The 18881-nt window shown below is 42.1% G+C and overlaps 1 protein-coding gene across 1 annotated transcript in view; it reads right to left on the bottom strand.

Moving 5' to 3' along the window:
• Window positions 1–16820, bottom strand: part of ARHGEF28 (Rho guanine nucleotide exchange factor 28) — a 292956-nt gene extending 276136 nt beyond the window's left edge. Inside the window, exon 1 of the mRNA XM_036280592.1 lies at window positions 16771–16820. The gene's annotated coding sequence lies outside the window, so the exon portion shown is untranslated. The remainder of the gene's footprint in view (window positions 1–16770) is intronic.
• Between the last annotated feature and the right edge of the window lie 2061 nt (window positions 16821–18881).

Genomic DNA, 18881 nt, shown 5'->3' with positions numbered 1-18881 from the left:
CCATAAATGTATCCCATCAAAGAAAACAAGCAGTTAGTTAATCATTAGATTTAAGTCACGCACAAAAATATAAGGCAGACGATAAAGAACGCTGTGGCTGGTCATTCTCACTGAAGAAAATCAACACAATTTACAAAAGTGTTTTTATTACGTAATGAAATATATATAAAATCATAACTGAATGTATATACATGTTAACCAGTCAGAAATATACTGACCCAATATCCAAAGGCAAATACATGAATGTTCCCAGCAGCTGTACAAGTTATTGAACTAATTAAGAATTCTTCCTTGTATATATTAATGTAATTTCTCAATTTACAAAAAGGAGGCTTCTTGAACCTGCTACCACCGGAGGAGGCTACAGGCCAAGAAAGGCTGCTTCACACACTGGCTCTTTTCCCTCCGGAGCCCCCAGCTCTGAGCACCCAGGGATCTAACCCAGCAGCTGCCCCGGCAGCCCCCACACAGGCTGCCCTGTGAGGGGGAGCTGTGTGCCCACACCTCAGGCAGGGGCTGCAGCAAACTTTTCACATCCTTCACATTTTCTTGAATAGCACTTTGCTTATAACAGAGACCAATATTTTATGTTTCTAATTTGATCTATTTCAAGATAGCTCATGCTCGCCTGGCCGGTTTGGCTCAGCGGTTAGAGCGTCGGCCTGCGGTCCCGAGAGACCCGGGTTCGCTAAGGGCACGTACCTCGGTTGCAGTTTGTCCCCGGCCCTGGTCAGTTGTGCGGGTGGCAACCACTCGATGTGTCCCTTTCACATCGATGTTTCTCTCTCTCTCTCTGTTCCTCTCTCTCCCTCCCACTCTACCTAAAACAAAAGGTGGAAAAATGTCCTCGGGTGAGGATAAAAAAAAAAAAAAAAAGATAGCTCATGCTCATTTAAAAATGTGTGGTAAATTGTATTTATACAAAACAGAAAATGGAAATTCCCTCTAAAATCTCCATAGACAACTGAATGAACAATACTCCACGTACATCTGGCCTTGGACTAGATCTGTCAGCAGGCACGTCTTAACACCTTCTTGGTGAGATCCTACATGCTGGAGCCAAGGAGATTGCTCACCACACAGAGGCATCCTGGTTGGATGTCATCAGTCTCCAAAATAGCTACTCATGCTCTCTGCCCTGTACTAAATCTTAAATTCAATGCAAACAAAAGCATACTCGCTATTTTAAAGAAGGAGGAAATAAAAAAAGGAAAAGGAACTGTGAAAGTGTACCAGTATGGAAATCAACCACATATTTGGAATTCTATGGGAATAAGTTAACAAGAAGAACACAGGCACCTGGCAGGAAATAATTTTAAGGAAATTATTGAGACGTGATACACATCCTGTCAAAACAACACATGAATTGGTGATTCATTTGATTACTATCTTCTAAATACTATGAGACTTTAAATGCTCCATTAAGTTTATTAATATTTCTTTGTGGCACAAAATGATCTTTTAAATTTTTTAAGTACTAAGCTGTTCAAATGATCCTGTCAACAAATCTTTAGCCCAAAAATTAATAAATAATGAGCATGTACTCATCATATCCACAACAGTCCTCTTTAAGGTCATCAAGAGTCTGACCGCTGTGGTTCGGTGGTTGACCATCAACCCATGCACCAAGAGGTCGCCAGTTTGATTCCCGGTCAGGGTACATGCCCAGGTTGTGGACCAAATCCCCAGTGGGGGGCATGCAGGAGGCAGTTAACTGATGCTCTCTCTCATTAATGTTTCTATCTCTCTCCCTCTCTCTCTCTAAAATCAATAAAGGGAAAAAAAGAAATTAAGGTCACTAAGATCACTTGCCTCCCCTAATTTTGTTTTGGCTAACACTGCGGTCATCAAAGTAATTCTGAGTTGTGGAGTAAGCTTAGCCCTGGACTGGAGTGCTTCCCCAACAACAGAAACATCAGAACATCAGTTCACTCTTGACAAGTCAAGCAGAACACCAAGACCTTGAGCAAACATCTCCAGAATTCTGTAAGATTGTTTTCACTCTCAAGTATCTATAGTTGGAAAAAAGATACTATATACAATAAACCAGGTTTTTCCATACAGATTTAAGATATCAAGTCATTACAAGCGTATTGCCAAAACAAATTAAAATACAAAAGAACAGCCCTGGCCGGTTTGGCTCAGGGGTTAGAGCATCGGCCTGCAGTCCAGAGAGACCTGGGTTTGGTTCCCGCTAAGGGCACATACCTCGGTTGCAGTTTGTCCCCTGTCCTGGTTGGGTCGTGAGGGTGGCAACCACTCAATGTGTCCCTTTCACATCAATGTTTCTCTCTCTCTCTCCCTCCCACTCTATCTGAACAAAAAAATGGAAAAATGTCCTCAGGTGAGGATAAAAATAATAATAAATAATTTTTAAAAATGAAAATAAAAAAATAATAAAATACAAAAGAACAATCTTTTCTGTGTGATAATATCCAAGGTTCTCTCCCCCACCAAATGTTTACTGTAAATGTTTCATTTATTTATAAGCCCACATTTAAAAGGATTTTTAAATTATTAGCAACAAGCAATTCTGTTACTTCAGTAAATAAAAGTTTTAAAGCAAGTGCAAGAGCTTGTGATGGAATGTGACCTCTGAAAGATAACCACTCCAATTATATTTATGAACTAAGATAAAGGATACAGATTTTCACTAAAATATCCGTTTCTTAAATTCACTTGTTTTTACAACGTACATATTTACAACGTAGATTGTATTTAGGACTTTTAGAACAGAAACACATACTGGACAATACTTTGATTCCCATTATACTAGGTATGGCTCCCAGAATAATGCCTTCACTCAGGCTGCTGAGAATGCCCTGCCCCACACCATCTCCACCTCAAAATATATTTATTTGCTTTCATGGCTGCTGATCTGGCAGCACTGAAAACTCCTCAGAGCTACCCCCAAGCCTCTTATCTCTAAGCCTCCAACACCCAGTATACGCCTGCCTCGTAGTAGTCACTAGCTAAACTCAACTCCAATAGAACCTTCAAAGTCCATGGGATGGAAAAGCTTTGGAAAAACACCAGGATAAGAGGGTCTAGAGCCCCACACCCAGCAAGTAAAAACCTGAAAAATAAAGAATGCCCAATGTCCAAATCACCAATCTAATAGGATGTCTTTATCCTGAGGTTCTGTGAGAAGTGGAGGGACATTATGCCTTAAAATGCCATCTTTTTTATGAGCACAAGTTTTTCTTTCATGTTACTAGTCAGGAGCTACATGAAATACTAGAGGTTTTAAAAATCTGCTGTGCCTTTTGGGAAAAAAAAAAAAAAGCTGTGAAATCAAACAGAAGAGAACTCACCAAGTTTCTTAAGAGAAAGGGGGGAGTAAAGAAGAGGAGAAGAGGGAGGGAAGAGAAGAGAGAGAACCATTATAAGTGTTATTTTAGCTAAAAATAGACATTTATCAAAAATGCCATAAATTTCAGGGCACATGCCCCACCCAGCCTCAATGGAGTTAGGTACACGAAGTTCCATCGGCTAAAATGAAATGAATACCCATTTTTAGTCATCTTTATTCAATTAAAAATAATTATTAGATTATTCCTGGCTGATTCCACCTCACTGCTCATGAAGTATTCAGACAACAATAACATGAGCTGCCATCACAGGGAAATCTCAGCGTATGAGCAATCATTTCTCCCTGTAAAGATGCCACATTAAAGCAGCATCTTCAAACACAGGTTTCTGAACAATTTAGATGCGGCCATCACATGTCTGAAAGAACTCTAGGAATCAAGACTTATGCTAGTGATCCAAGGAAGGGTTAAGACACCATCCTTACCTCCACAGAAACACACAACTTGAGAGATAGGAAAAGGGCTTGGCCCAACCCCCCAGGTTTCCAATAAGGTCACCAGGGCCCAGAGAGCTGACATGGTTCACCTGGTATGCGTGTCAGTCACAATGCTAAAATTTCAACCTAAATTCTGCTTCAGATTCAGACTTTGTTTCACCCAGACTGCCTTTTAAAAACCTTATTGCACACAACATACTATCATTTTTTAAGTATGTTTTTATTGATTTTTTTAGAGAAAGAGGAAGGGAGAAAGAAATGGAAACTTCAATGTGTGAGAGAAACATCAATCGTCTGCCTCCTGCATTCCCCCTACTGGGGATCAAGCCCATAACCCAGGTGTGTGCCCTGACCAGGAATCGAACTGGGAACCATCAGTCCATGGGATGATGCTCAATCCACTGAGCCACACCAGCCGGGCTCATTTTTTAAATGAATGTCATAAAAGACCAATCATGTACAGCTCCCATTAAAATAAATTGTTCTTCCCCTGGTCAGGTGCCTAGGTTGGTTAGAGCGCCACCCCATGCACCAAAAGGTTGCTGGTTTGATTCCGAGTCAAGGGGCATAAGGGAGGCAACCAACCAATTGATGTTTCTCTCTCACATTGATGTTTCTCTCTTTTTCCCTTCCTCTCTCTCTAAAATCAATAATATAAAAATCAAGTGAAAATTGTTTAAGTTGTTCTTAAATTCATTTAAATCCAGATATCTTGTTTGCTTCTACTAATTTCTGATGTTGCTTATCCACAAAGATGCCGTAACAACCAATGAACATAAAACTTGCTACTATGAATGTGAAAGAAAAAAGTGCTTACTCCTATTTTTAAATTAAAAACATTCTAATAAATCTAAATTAAAATTACTTTTGGCATTCCTATCAAGATGATATTTTTCTAACTGTTCATAGTAAAGTTGAAATGTCCCTAACAAGCACCATTTTTGTAAGTAAGCCAACTGAAAAGCTAATTTGGGACTTTTTGCAGATATGGAGATAACCTAGAACATTCATTTTTATTGCAAAACAACCTAATTTATCTGTATGTGAATCTAGTTCACCTTCTTACATAAGATTTTTTTAAGAGTAAGGCCCTCAAATTTAAGTTTCCTAATAAATTTTACCTATATTCTTTCAATTTGAGCACTGTAATTTTTTTCAGACATTTAAAAAATATATTTTTTCACTGATTTTTAGAAAAAGAGGAAGGGAGAGGGAGAGAGAAAGAGAAACATCAGTGTGAGAGAGAAACATCAGCTGCTCCCTGCATTCCTATGGAGATCAAGCCCAAAATCTGGGCATGTGCCCTGACCAAGAATTGAACCAGCAACCTTTTGGTGCATGAAATGACACCCAACCAACGAGCCACACTGGTCAGGGCCTTACATAACATTTTAACATGTTTTTATAAGGCTAAAAGTTTGAAGACATGAGACCTTTGTCTCATAACCATTTGTCCAAAATGAAACCTTCCTAAAGATTAAGGAATAATTAGAATTTCCATAGGTGAGATATTAAAGATCTTTGACATTCTTTTATATTCAATGAGTAAGCTATCAATATTTCTGGGTCATTAAATGAAAGAAAATACTCAAGTATTTTATATAAAAACTCAGTGTAACAAGAGAAGTACTTCTACTTTATTCCCCCTATGAATTCATCAATTAAAAACCTATTAAGTTATCAGTAATAGGTTCTGTGTGTTGTCCCTTATTGCCAAGAAATGGAAGTGGTCAGCTGGAAACTGGCTAAGTCTCTAGGGGCTCTAATAATTGGTATAAAAGCAATTTCCAGAAATCCATTCCCTGAGAACTTTTGAGAAGTTGAAAAGCTGGCAATTCCATAGAAGGCAACACTGGAAGGTTAGATGAGCCATTTCTTATATTTAAAGGTATTCTCCCTTCACTCTATCCCATCCAAATTCTACTTCCTCGAACATTATTAACAGCAATGAAATCACTACCCAAAGAGATTATCACTAATCATAAAAACAACCAAGACCTCCCATTTGGAAAGAATAGAAAAAAGTGCCAGGATAGGAAAGTATCCACTGAGATTCCCAACCATAATCCATTGGTAAATGTGGAGAATGACAGGATTCAAATACAGAAGACAGGCATATGTCATTCCAACTTCCAAAAAGGCAGATTCTACAAATTACAGACAGAGAGTGCTTTATGTTGATTCTAGACAAGATCCTAGAGCAGAATATTAAAGGTTTGATGGCTGAGTACCTCATAGAGGAAGCAGTGGCTACTTGGATCCAGTATGGGCTCCCCAGGAATAAGTCACTTGAGAATAACCCCAAGTTATGTGGTTATGTTATGTGGTTACCAAAACTGGTAATTCCATATAGTAGAGGTATAGTAGATTTGGTAGACAGTGTATATCCCGATGTCAAGTCCAAAGACTAAGAATCAGATGCTAGTACAAATAAGAATAATTGAACAATGTAACATGAAATTGATAAACATCTGAAATGAGATTTATATAGATGTACTAAATTGCTCTGCCCTAGACTTCAAAATAGGTAATAGGTTTATTTCTTAAGGCATTAAAGAAATGCATATAAAATCTGTGGATAACATGGAACAAACATATAAATCAATGAAACAGAACAGAGAACCCAGAAATTGACCCAAGACAGTATGCATAATAATATTTGACAAAGGAAGCAAGAGCATGCAAGGAGAAAAGACAGTCTCTTAAAAAAATGATGTTGGGGAAATGGGACAGGTACATGCAAAAAAATGAAACTAGACCACCAACTTACACCATACACAAGAATAAACTCAAAATGGATAAAAGACTTAAATGTAACTCGTGAAATCATAAAAATCCTAGAAAAAAATGTAGGCAGAAAAATCTCAGACATCATACATAGCAGAATTTTCACTGATGTATTGCCTTAGGCAACAGAAACAAAGGAGAAAATTAATACATGGGACTACATCAATCTAAAAAGCTTCTGCACAGCAAAAGAAACTAAGATCAAAATGAAAAGAGAACCCACTGTCTGGGAAAACATATTTGCCAATGATACATCAGATAAGGGATTAATACCCAAAATACACAGAGTACTCATACAACTCAACAAAAGGAAGATAAACAATCCAATTAAAAATGGGCAAAAGACCTGAATAAACACTTCTCCAAACAGGACATACAAATGGCCAGGAGATATATGAAAAAAATGCTCTACATCTCTAATCGTCAAAGAGATGCAAATTAAAATGACTATAAGATACCACCTCACCCCTGGTAGAATGGCTGCCATCAACAAATCCTCAAACAACAAGTGCTGGCAAGGATGTGGAGAAAAGGGGACTCTAGCACACTGCTGGTGGGAATGCAGACTGGTGCAGCCACTGTGGAGAACAATCAATCTGGCATTTCCTCAAAAAATTAAAAATGGAATTGCCATTTGACCCAGTAATTCCACTTCTAGAAATATATTCTAAGAAGCCTGACACACTAATCAGAAACAATATATGCACCCCTATGTTTATAGCAGTACTATTTATAATAGCTAAGATCTGAAAACAGCCCAAGTGTCCATCAATAGATGAGTGGATAAAAAAAGCTGTGGTACATAAATACAATGGAACACTATCTATGCAGCTGTAAGAAAGAAAGATCTCTTATCCTTTGAGATGACATGGAGAGACCTGGAGAGTATTATGCTAAGTGAAATAAGCCAATCAGAGAAAGACAAGTACCACATGATCTCACTTATTTGTGGAACATAATGAACACAATAAGCTCTCGACCAAAAGAGATCCAGAGTCATGGAAGTAGAAAACAGACTGACAAATCTCTGAGGGATGGGGGGGAGGTGGGGATAAACCAAATAACTTATATACATATATGTACAACCAATCGACAGGGACACTAGGCTGGAGAAGGTAGAGGGGGAGCAGGAAGGAGGGGGTCAATGGGGATAAAATGGGGGAACCTATATAATACTTTCAACAATAAAAATAAATAGACCTAAAATAAATAAAACAAAACCAAGAAAAGGGTAGTGAACATAAGTTTATAGATGAACAATCTAAAAGACTTAGAAAGGCTAGAACAAATGGTCACATACAGGAAAATAATTTTAAGAGAGAAATATTAAGTTCTATTCAGGGGACTAAGAAACCAATTGCACACATCCATGAATGAGATGGGTCTCAGCCATATAAAAACAAACTTGGTAATGTTGAGATGACTTGAACATCAAGAGTCAATAGCCATGTTCAGAAGTACCATAGTTGGAAAGTCATTGTTTGAGAAATTATTCTATCCCAGTTTCTGTGCTAAGCACTCTACATAGACTAACTTATTAAATCCTTATAACAACTCTATGAAAGAAACAGGTACAAACTGAAGCTATAAGTTGTAGTGGCTTGTCCAAGACAATGTAGAAGTAGCAGAGCTGAGTCACCCCCAAGTCTCTGATTAGCCCATGGCAACCTTAACCTTGGGGCTTCCCTGCTTCCCTAGAAGGAGGGTAGGGGTGTCTCAGCAAGGGTGGGAGTGGTTCTACTGTGCTCGACAGCATCTGGAAGCACTACACTTTAAGAAGAGAGAAAATTGGAGTGTGTTCAGTATTCCAGGGGTGAGAGAATTCAAAATCTTATCACTGAACAAGGGTTAAAGAAACTGAGATTTTTATTTTCCATCTTAAATAAAATAAGGCTTAAGTGTAGGATATGTATTTAATTTTCAAAAATGTAATGGCTGTCATGTAAGAGAAATTGTTCAGCATGGCCCCCAAACAGAAGTATAATAAATTTAATACAGGAGAGATTGCTTTTAATATCCTAAGGTTTCCAAAGCTAGATTGTGAGTTGGGGGAGGGGAGTCAGCAAGATGGAGGGCTAGGAAGTCCCAGCATTCATCACCTGCCCCCCCGCACCCCCAAAGCAACCAACCAACCAAAATAGCTCCAGGTAAGTTCTGCACTACCACAAAGCAGCAGCAGAAATGCTGCAGAGCTAAAAAAAAGTACAGAAAAGTACAGGGAGCATTTTACCCACATCACTCCATCCCCCAGTCCTAAGCAGCTCGGTGCCAAGAAGGACCTCCTTGGATTTCAGCCAACAGGGAAAAGAACAGCAAGAAAACAAGATGGAGGTTCCTCAAAAAAATCAAAATAGAACAACCATATGATCCAGCAATCTCACTTCTCGGTATATATCCTAAGGAGATGAAATAACTATCTCAGAACTATATGCATTTCATGTTCACTGCAGCATTATATACAATAGCCAAGACATTGTATAACTGCCCATCAGCAGATGAATAGGTAAGGAAATGTGGTATATAAACATGATGGAATATTATTCAGCCATAAAAAAGGAAGTCTTGCTTTTTGCAACAATATGGATGAAACTGGAGTGCATTATGCTAAGTGAAATAAGTCAGACATAAAACGACAAGTACCATCTGCTGTAAAATACAACATCAGTAATATGTCGAATCTTTTAAAAAGCCAATTTCATAGAAACAGATAATAGGGGCTGGGGGCTGGGGCATGAGGAAATGGGGAGATGTAGGTCAAAAAGTATAAACTTTTAGTTACAAGTTCTGAGGATCTAATGTACAGCATGGTGACTATAGTTACAGTGGTAATGCATACTTGAAAGTTGCTGAGAGTAGATCTTAAGTGTACTCACCACACTCACACACACACACACACACACACACATGAGTAACTATATGAGATGATGGATGTGTTAATTATCTTGATCTTGATCATTATTCTACAGTGTACATTTACATATTTAAAGCATACATAATTTGATATACAATTATACTTTTCAATTATTCTTCAATAAAGTTGAGGAAAAGAACATAGACTGGGTTATCGTTATGGTACCCCACCACAATGTATTCAAGGACAGTATTCAAATGGTTAACCATTTGGAGGTATGCTATACAGGGAGATTGTGAATCTTCTAAAAACTAGGAGAAAACTTTAAGGTTTCTTTCAATCCAAAGATTGATTCTAATCAAGAATTTCATTCATCTCCCCAAATTGTACAATTTTCTGAGAGGCCTAGGGAGTCTCCCATTTACATCTGAGAAGGACTAGCCATCTAACTTCCCGAGCAACCTTTATCTTCCCTCCCCTGCATCCCAATATTTTCTAATGCAACCTACACCTGATACATAAGAACCCATCACCATTAGCTTTTGCAGGGAGGCTGTAAACCAAAAGGACTTGTCATGACAGTTAGCAAAATAACTAACAACCGACATCTGTATATTCTACTTTAAGCACTCTACAAAGTAGCCTAAATCAGGGTCCCTACTATCAATGGGCTTACAGTCAGGTTGGAAAGATGAGACTTACATACAGGAGCATATGATGAACCCAGAGGCAGGTGGAAAGCGATAAATGAAAGATACTAGCAACAGGAGAATAGGAGTTCAGAAAAGAAAGCTCAGTTGCTACTAAGTTGGTCAAAGGTTTCAGAGAGAAGGTGGTCTGAGCATGCTTCGAGGACTGCAATACAGGCAAGCCTCCTGCTATGGTGCTTCACTTTATTGTGCTTCACAGATGTGTGTTTTTACTAATTGAAGGCAAGACCCTCCACCAGCAAAAATATTACAACTTGCTTTACTGCAATGGCGAGAACTGAACCCACAATATCTCTGAGGTATGCCCATACATTTTAGCTAGAGAGGAAGAGATGCCTACCATGAACAAAGTCAAAGAAGTTAGAAAGTACACAGCATGTTCCATTAGGCAGTTACTAGTCCTGGCTGATGGAAGTGGAGGGTTCACAAGAGGAGGCAGCAGGGAACAGGTGAGATGCCCATAGCATAAAAGAAACACTATGAGCCCTGGCCGGTTTGGCTCAGCGGTTGGAACGTCGGCCTGTGGACCAGAGAGTCCTGGGTTCGGTTCCCACTAGGGGCACGTACCAAAAAAAGAAAAAGAAAAAGAAACACCATGAGAAAATGCAGTCATTACCCTCTCCTGGATACTTTCAGATACATAACACCAGAAACACCCAGAGGTTAGGCAAGTAGCTAGTAAACCAAGCTGTATCATCTTTTTAAAAATATGTCGGGCCCACCTGAGAGATTCTGAACCCAGGTCATTTAAATGAACAATGAGTCTTGAAATCCTAGGTTAGGGGCTCAAATAACCCATAATCACCCCCTACCATTTGAAACTCTAACAACTAGTCATTCAGCAAACCATGAGGCTGGTAGAGCACAAAGAGGAGGAAAACTGCCCTAGCTAGTGTTGCTCAGTTGTTTGAGTGTCATTCTATGCACCACGTGGTCACTGGCTCAATTCCTAGTCAGGACACATACCCAGGTTACGTGTTCAATCATCAGTTAGGGTGGTGCAGGAGGCAGCCAAACAATGTTTCTCTCTTTCTCTCTCTCCTTTCCCTTCCTCTCTCTCTCTAAAAATCAATATAAATATTTTTTTTAAAAAGAGAGAAAGAGCCCTGGCCGGTTTGGCTCAGCGGTTAGAGCGTCGACCTGCGGTCCTGAGAGACCCGGGTTCGGTTCCCGCTAAGGGCATGTACCTCGGTTGCAGTTTGTCCCCGGCCCTGGTCGGTGGTGCGGGTGGCAGCCACTCGATGTGTTCCTTTCACATCAATGTTTCTCTCTCTCTCTCTCTCTGTTCCTCTCTCTCCCTCCCACTCTACCTGAACAAAAAATGGGAAAGTGTCCTCGGGTGAGGATAAAAGATAAATAAAATAAAATAAATAAAAAGAGAGAAAGACTATTGACAAAGAACCAGGTGACAATACACAAACCATAAACAAGGGTCCCTAAAGGAGAAAGAAATTTGCCTCAAGAACTTTGCCCGCACCATACAGCTCAGTGAAAACCTCTTGATCTTCACTAATGCTCATAAGTCCGAGATCTCCTTTGCATCAAGTCCTGGTTTACAGCGTCCCTGCAAAGGCTAATGGTGATGTTTTCCTGTGTATCTGGTGTGGAAATTTTTATCATGAAATTCAGAAACAATCAACCCACTCATCTTTCCTCTTCCCAGAGCTGCCCCACCCCTCCTCCCCATGGGGAGCTCCTCAGAAGAGAGGGAGCAGGGTAGTCTATGGCCTGTATCCATGGGATCCAGACATTTGTGCCTGAAATCTCTCTGGACTAAATCCAGAGAGATAACTCAGTCATTACAACCTGATAACTGTCTGGTGATCAAGGTGAGGTACATTAACAGTAGTAATAGTTCATAATCCTTGCAAATGTTGACGAACTACCCACTGAAGACTGACCCTAGGGACAGTAGTGCTGCTGAAGCAGAAAGGCAGACTTGACCAACGCCCTCTTCACCAATTCCTGATGTTAGAATTGGCAGGTTCTTAGAGACCATCAACTCTACTCCTTCCATTTCACCAGATGAGACAATTGAGACCCAGGGAGGGCTCAAACTCACCCAAGACTGCACAACAAAGAGACCACAAGCTCTCTCTATCCCTGACTTGAACTCAAAGCCTAGATTGCTTTCTCTTGAGGTCACACTGCCTTCTGAAACCTAGAGAACCTGCTAAAGCTACTTTTTTTAAATGTCTGTTTTCCATTTGTTACAAATATAACCACCTACGTTTTCTGCCAAACACTACTAGAAGAGCTCTTTGTAAATTTACTCATTCTATTCTCACCATCACCCAAGGGGCCAGGTTACAATGCTTATCCCAATTTCACAAATGGAAATCCTGAAGTAGAGAGAGGTCACAGGCCGGGACAGAGCCAGGGCTGTCTAACGAGACAGTCTGGCTCCAGAGTCCCCACTCTTAACCACTTTATAATGGTTCATGAAAGATAATTTCTTTAAATTATAAAATGATGGAAGAAAAGGAGCAAGCGTAGCACAAAGAGCATGATCACTAGTGTCTGATAATGAATTTAAGAGCTAAACCATAAATTCAATTAATACATGTCATATATCTCTTGATCATCTATTTATTAAGTTAAGGAAAAGTCTATGTACATACCAGAAGAAAATACATAAAGCATATTAACATTTTAAGCATTTTTTTAAAAGGCGGAATGATTGTGTGTGCATACTAGTCAAACAAAGCCTGCCACTTGAGACAGGAAGAAAGTTCTTTGAGTGCTGGTTTTAGAAGGGTCTCTTCTGGACATGCCTTGGAAAGTGAAGGTATCACAGATCTCACCTGGTCTGGCTTCACTCACCAATACAAGATGTCTTCTCCACTCTTAAAAGAACATTACTTTTACATTAACTTTCTACAGAAATCCAACCTCAAATTGATAACTGAGGAAAGGGTTAAACTAAAATAGGAGAAGACACCACTGAAGACAAATAAAAATACATCTGATAAAAGTGTTCAAAACCAAGATGATTGAAACAAATACCTGATATTCAATTATGTTAGTCTTTTACTTTCTCTCATATTAAAAATGATGTCAAATCTCATTATCTTGGGTATCCAGGAGAAGAAGTCCAGAAACAGTAATGCTAGGAATAAACAAATTACAATTGTGCCTAAGATCAAATTTCAAGGGAAAAACTGCAGTCAATTAAGCAGATGTACTATCACATAAAAAAAGTTACATGACATTTTACCAGCCAAATATCTTAGTGTCAACTATGCAAAAACCCACTCAAAATGCAACAGATCCTAAAAACTCTAAGACCAGAAAAGTATTGCTTTAAACATGAAAGCCAAAGTTCAGAGAATTAAAGCAAAGAGCAGTGTCAGGTGCACAGTAAACCCTCAAATATTTGTTGAATGAATATAAAGGAAGAAAATGGTCACAGAAAGAGGAGCATGAAAGAAACTGTCAAAACAGCTAAACAGCAGAGTGACACTGCTTTGAGCTCTGAGAACTCTTTAATACTAGGATAATAGCAAAAGGACTAAGGATTATAGATACTGGACAAAATGACAGACTGCCACCCAATCAGGGCAAAATGCTTGGTAGTAAAGGACCTGACTTGCACTTCTTAAGAAAAATATCACCAGTCCTCATAAGGGATGTGGACTCAAGCCCTACAAGAGTGACATAATGTTTACAGTACAACTCTAACATGGCAAAAGTCCCTGAACTTGGTGCATTTCAAATACAACAATGTTTTTTAATTTAGAACTCCCAACAGGAGTTGCCCAGCTTGACCCATCTCTTCATAATAAATCTTATTTCATGTTACAGGGAGAAAAAATATCCTATAGCACCCTGGTTGGTTTGGTTCAGTGGTTAGAGTGTCTGCCCCCAGGTTTGATTTCTGGTCAAGGGCACATACCTGGGTTGCAAGTTTGATCCCCAGCCTGGTCAGGGTGCGTGCAGGACGCAACCAATCAATGTGACTCTCTCACATCGATGTTTCTCTCTCTCCTTCCGTCCCTCCTTCCCTCCCTCCCTCCTTTTCCTTCTCTCTAAAAATCAATGGCAAAATACCCTCCAGTGAGGATTAACAACAATAAAAACAAAAATCCTATAGCTTCTCTGCTCCACTAAAGCAACATAAATACAAATGCAATTAGAGAAAACCTACATAAACCAGATCTGTCATATCTGATTACTAAATTAAAGTGTAATAAAATTATAGTCAGGCTGGGAGTTTGAGAGTAATTTGGGATCTGTGCAGTACCATCCTAGCCAAGCCTGAATCATAAAGTATTTTCCAACACTTATGTAATAAATCTTTTCTAAGGAGTCAGTACTTGGTCATAAACCCTAGCAGGACTTAAAGTTGGAGTTTAAGTACCAGTTTAGTGGTTACCAATTTTGTACAGAATGTTTAACATAAAAGTAATATTATATTCCACTATTTACCTTAATACCTATTTAGAACACATTTCCTTTTCTCATGTGGCATATACTAAAGGAGGTCATGTATCAGGGCTCACCTGAAATTCCTGCCCAATTTAAGTCTTAGCCACAACAGTAGTCTCCTATAAGAGCACAATGGGAAAATATTCCAAATTCTTCTGCAGTATTCACATGATTTTTAAAAAGGTGTGAAACCCCACTGAGGCCCCTGATGAAATTTCATAGAGCCTTAGTTACCAACTACAAGCATACCTCATTTTATTACTCTTCACTTTATTGCATTTCACAGATGTTGCGTTTTTTTCAATTGAAAGCAAGACCCTCCACTGGCAAAAACAATTGCAACTCTCTTTATTGTGATATGCTCTTTATTGTGGAGGTATGGAATCAAACCCAAAATATTTAGGAGCTATGCCAGTACTCCTTTCCTCTTTGTTTCTAAACTGCTTAAAGGACAAGACGGGTGCTTCAAAGGAAAGTCTAATGGCACACCTGTTGCATAACTTGTTCTTGGTTAGCCAGTTTTTGATAAGGAAGGAAACACAGTCAAAAGCAGGTCAAACACTGATTCTCTGTTCTCCATTCTCCCACTAGCCAGGACATTCTCCTGAATCAAACACCTAGCAGCTAGCTGTGCCTCAGTTTCCCTAACCACTAAATACAAGGTCTGATGATATTCAAATTCCTATTTGACCAAAGTTAATGAGCACATTCACATAGAAATACTACATTAGAACATTACATTGAAATACTATATTGTATAAATTCCAAAGGCTTTTGCAGTATTCATTTCTTTTCCTCCAAAGACTCCAAAGGAATTTGCTTGGCCATTAATTAAGAGCAGGCAAATACCTATGTGCTTTAAAAACGTGTACACACGCACACACACACACACAAAACAACAACAACAACAAAACCAGAACAGATATGTAGAAACCTTCCCAGGTAAAGTTATCACTCTGCTTGGATAATCATGTGGAAAGAGCAACCCACAGAACATAACAAGGATAGGTCTTTTATTTGCTTTTGTTGTGAAAACAGGATTTGCTTCCCCAACAGCTTCAGGGCCTAGGTACATTAGATGTCAAAGCTTCGGAAAACCGGAGACCCCTTGCGACTTCAAATGATCAGTTCTTTCTGAACGTGGTACTTTTCCTTATTTCTTACCCAGTGGGCACTGGTCTGGTGGCTAACCTCCATAACTCTGGGTCTGCGGATATTTGTGGAGACCCAGGCAGGGGTCAAGGAGGGAGAAGCTGCGCAAACACAGATGTTGCTGCTGTTCCTTGACCCACCCAGCTGCAACCAATGCGGGGACGCTGTGCGTTCCTAGGGAGGCTGATGCATTCTCTCCTGGAAATCTAATTGGTGTCTGGGAAACCAGAGCTGGGTTTCCAAGGCGGCCTCAGCACCGAGCTTCCACAAAGCCCTGGACAGGCGAAGATACCTCCTTGGCCAAGCACAAGCCCATCGTTATGACCCCTGTAGAAGCTCCACGCACGGGAAGGTTAGGGTACCACCACCCACACAAGGGGCAAACAAACCTACAACATAAGCATAAGGAAATCCAACAGAATTCCGACCGCTTCTCCTCACCAAGATAACTGTAGATACCTTTTAAGACGCAGCACATGTTGCCACACGAAGGAAATGTTAGGGCCTCTGTGCTAAGCCTGTGCTTGGTCCGCTCTCTGGAGACCCGGCCCCGCCATGCACCCTCAACCCGAAGCCGAGGATACCGATCAGCAGAGGAGACCCCAGCTTTCAAGGATCTTTCTCCTCCACCGTAGGCGTGCCAGTTACTGCCCTAGCATCCGAAGGACCCTGGCAGGGCTTCCACCCACCCAGCCCCGGTCTCCGGAGCCGGGGTCGAGGGGGTCGAGAGGGTCGCCGCCTTCTCGGTGCGCTCCCGACTGCGCCGCCAGAGCGACCTCGCGCTCCGCAGCTGCCGCCGCCGCGCCGGGCTGTGCGCCCTTTGCACTTGTTGCCGTTCCCGAGGGACTAGAAGGCGGCGGCCATCCCTCGCGCCGCCGCGCCGCAGCAGCACCCCCTCCCCACCTCGGCTGACCCTCGCGTCCCCTGGGGTCCTGGACAAAGTAGCTTCGCGACCGTGAACTCAGGTGAGGTGGCCCAAGTTCTCTGCCCAGGACAAGAGAGACGCCGGGGATGGAGCCCCAAAGAGCACTTACCTGGAGCTGTGGCCCCCGCAGCCCGCGCAGCCCTAGCGAGGCGCTGGCCCCGCGCCCTGCCCCAGGGCGCCCGGAGCCGGGAAGGCTCACCCGCAGCTGCCAACGCCCGGCGGCGGCGGCACCACGGCGGCCAGCGCGAAGGGGGCGGAGCCGCGGCCCCGCTCCCAGGCCCGGCTGGCGGCGCCCGCGGCTGGTGCCGCCCCCGCGCTCCGCGCCTGCCGGCTGCCACAGGATCCCCGGCCTGCCCACCGCCCGGCCTGGCATCACATGGCCGGGCCCGCCCGCCGCCGCGCCCGACACCGGCTCCAGGAGGAAACCCGAAACCCCGACTGAACTCTCTCCGCCAGCCCCCTCCCGACGCGGGGCGGTGGCCGGCTCGCCTCGGCTTCCCTCCCGGGACCCGGAGCGCCCAGGCGGGCAGAGGCTCGCGCGGCCCTACCCGGCCAGAGGAGGGCGAGGTTGCGCCCTGGTGGAGGCGCCTGCGCGCCCCAGGCTCCCACCGGCCTTGGCGCTGCCTGGGGAAGGAGCTGGTCTGCCCGCTCCTGGAAGGATTTGTGCCAGGCCTGAGGGAGGCTTAGGCTGTCCTCAGCCCTAAGTCACCATACCTGTGACGTAACATGGCCCAAGTATTACTTTAAAATATTGAGGCTCATGTTCATCTGGGCTGGAGCTTGGCGAGCTGCGATTCTCTTGGTGTTTATACCCACAAGTGGCTCCATTGGAAGCCTTCCTAATTCAAACATTCTCATGAAAACTAACCTGCTTTTGCAAGTTGAGAGGGATTCCCTTACCATCCATCCAAAGTGCTTCTCTAGTTAAATCATCCCAACTCCAAGCCGAGAAGCCTCTCCATCAGCCAGGCCTTCATAAGACAGACTTCAGACAATGATAGCAACTTCAAAGGCAAAAATCCCAATTTGACTTTTCTTGTAATTACCGTGAGTCTCTTTGTCTTTCTTGCGAAGGCCTGCCATCCACAGGACCAGGACAGGGGTGTAGCCGGAGGAAGCTGGCAACCAAGGCACCTAGCCAGAAAGGAGCACCTCTCCTTAGTTGTCACCAACACCTCTCCTGGCGCTTGAGCCTCCCTTCACATCTCACCTTGTCCAGCCCACCTTGCTGACACGGCCCTTGAGGACAAGAGCAAGGCTGAAGAAGACAGCAAGGATGCACTGTCGTGTGCCTGCAGCCCTCAGCCCTGCTCCAAGGCAAAGGTGGGGCATTCTGCCTTAATAAAGGGATCCCGGCTGACTTGCATGGAGCGCAATCCCAGTTCATTCTGTTTCACCAAAACCAAGGCCTGGCCTCACGGTCTCTATCTTTTAAAGAAAAAACAAGTTCCTGCTCATTGCCAGAACTTCAAGGTACTCAAGATAAAAATAGCCCTGGCCGATTTGGCTCAGCGGTTAGAGCGTTGGCCTGCGGTCCAGAGAGACCCGGGTTCGGTTCCGCTAAGGGCACGTACCTCAGTTGCAGTTTGTCCCCGGCCCTGGTTGGGTCGTGCGGGTGGCAACCACTCGATGTGTCCCTTTCACGTCGATGTTTCTCTCTCTCTCCCTCCCTCCCACTCTATCTGAACAAAAAATGGAAAAATGTCCTTGGGTGAGGATAAAAATAAATAAATAAATAAAAATAAAAACAAATAATACCCTTTAAATCTGTTCCCCAATAAATCCAATTTTTAAAATTTTTCCAACCTCTCACACTGTCTACTGAAGATTAACTGAATCAACACACAAGACAAAAATGGTTTCCAGACTCTGGTGGCCTTTGTTGTTATTCTGCTTTTTACGTCACTAGTATTGAATCACTGTGTATTTTCTTTTCTTTCTTCTCCCCAACCCAACCCCTGACCTTTTTTTTGTTTGTTTTTTTTAATTCTGTCAGATATGTAGATAGGGGGGAAAATGTGGGAGGAGGAACAACTCTTCCAAGAAGTTGCCCCCAAACTCCTTCCCCATGAAAAAGAAACGGGCAAAACTAGTCATTGTGAAACCCCTACCAGCTGAGGACATACAATCATGCTATCTGCAGTTTTCTTGCCTTCTCTCAAGCACTGAGCTTGATCAATATTTAAATAAGTACTTGGCTTTCAACTTCTCTAGGTTCAA

Source organism: Molossus molossus, unplaced genomic scaffold (genome assembly GCF_014108415.1).
Source record: "Molossus molossus isolate mMolMol1 unplaced genomic scaffold, mMolMol1.p scaffold_m16_p_3, whole genome shotgun sequence".
Classification (NCBI taxonomy): Eukaryota; Metazoa; Chordata; class Mammalia; order Chiroptera; family Molossidae; genus Molossus; species Molossus molossus.
This window is presented reverse-complemented; position numbering and strand designations above follow the sequence as displayed.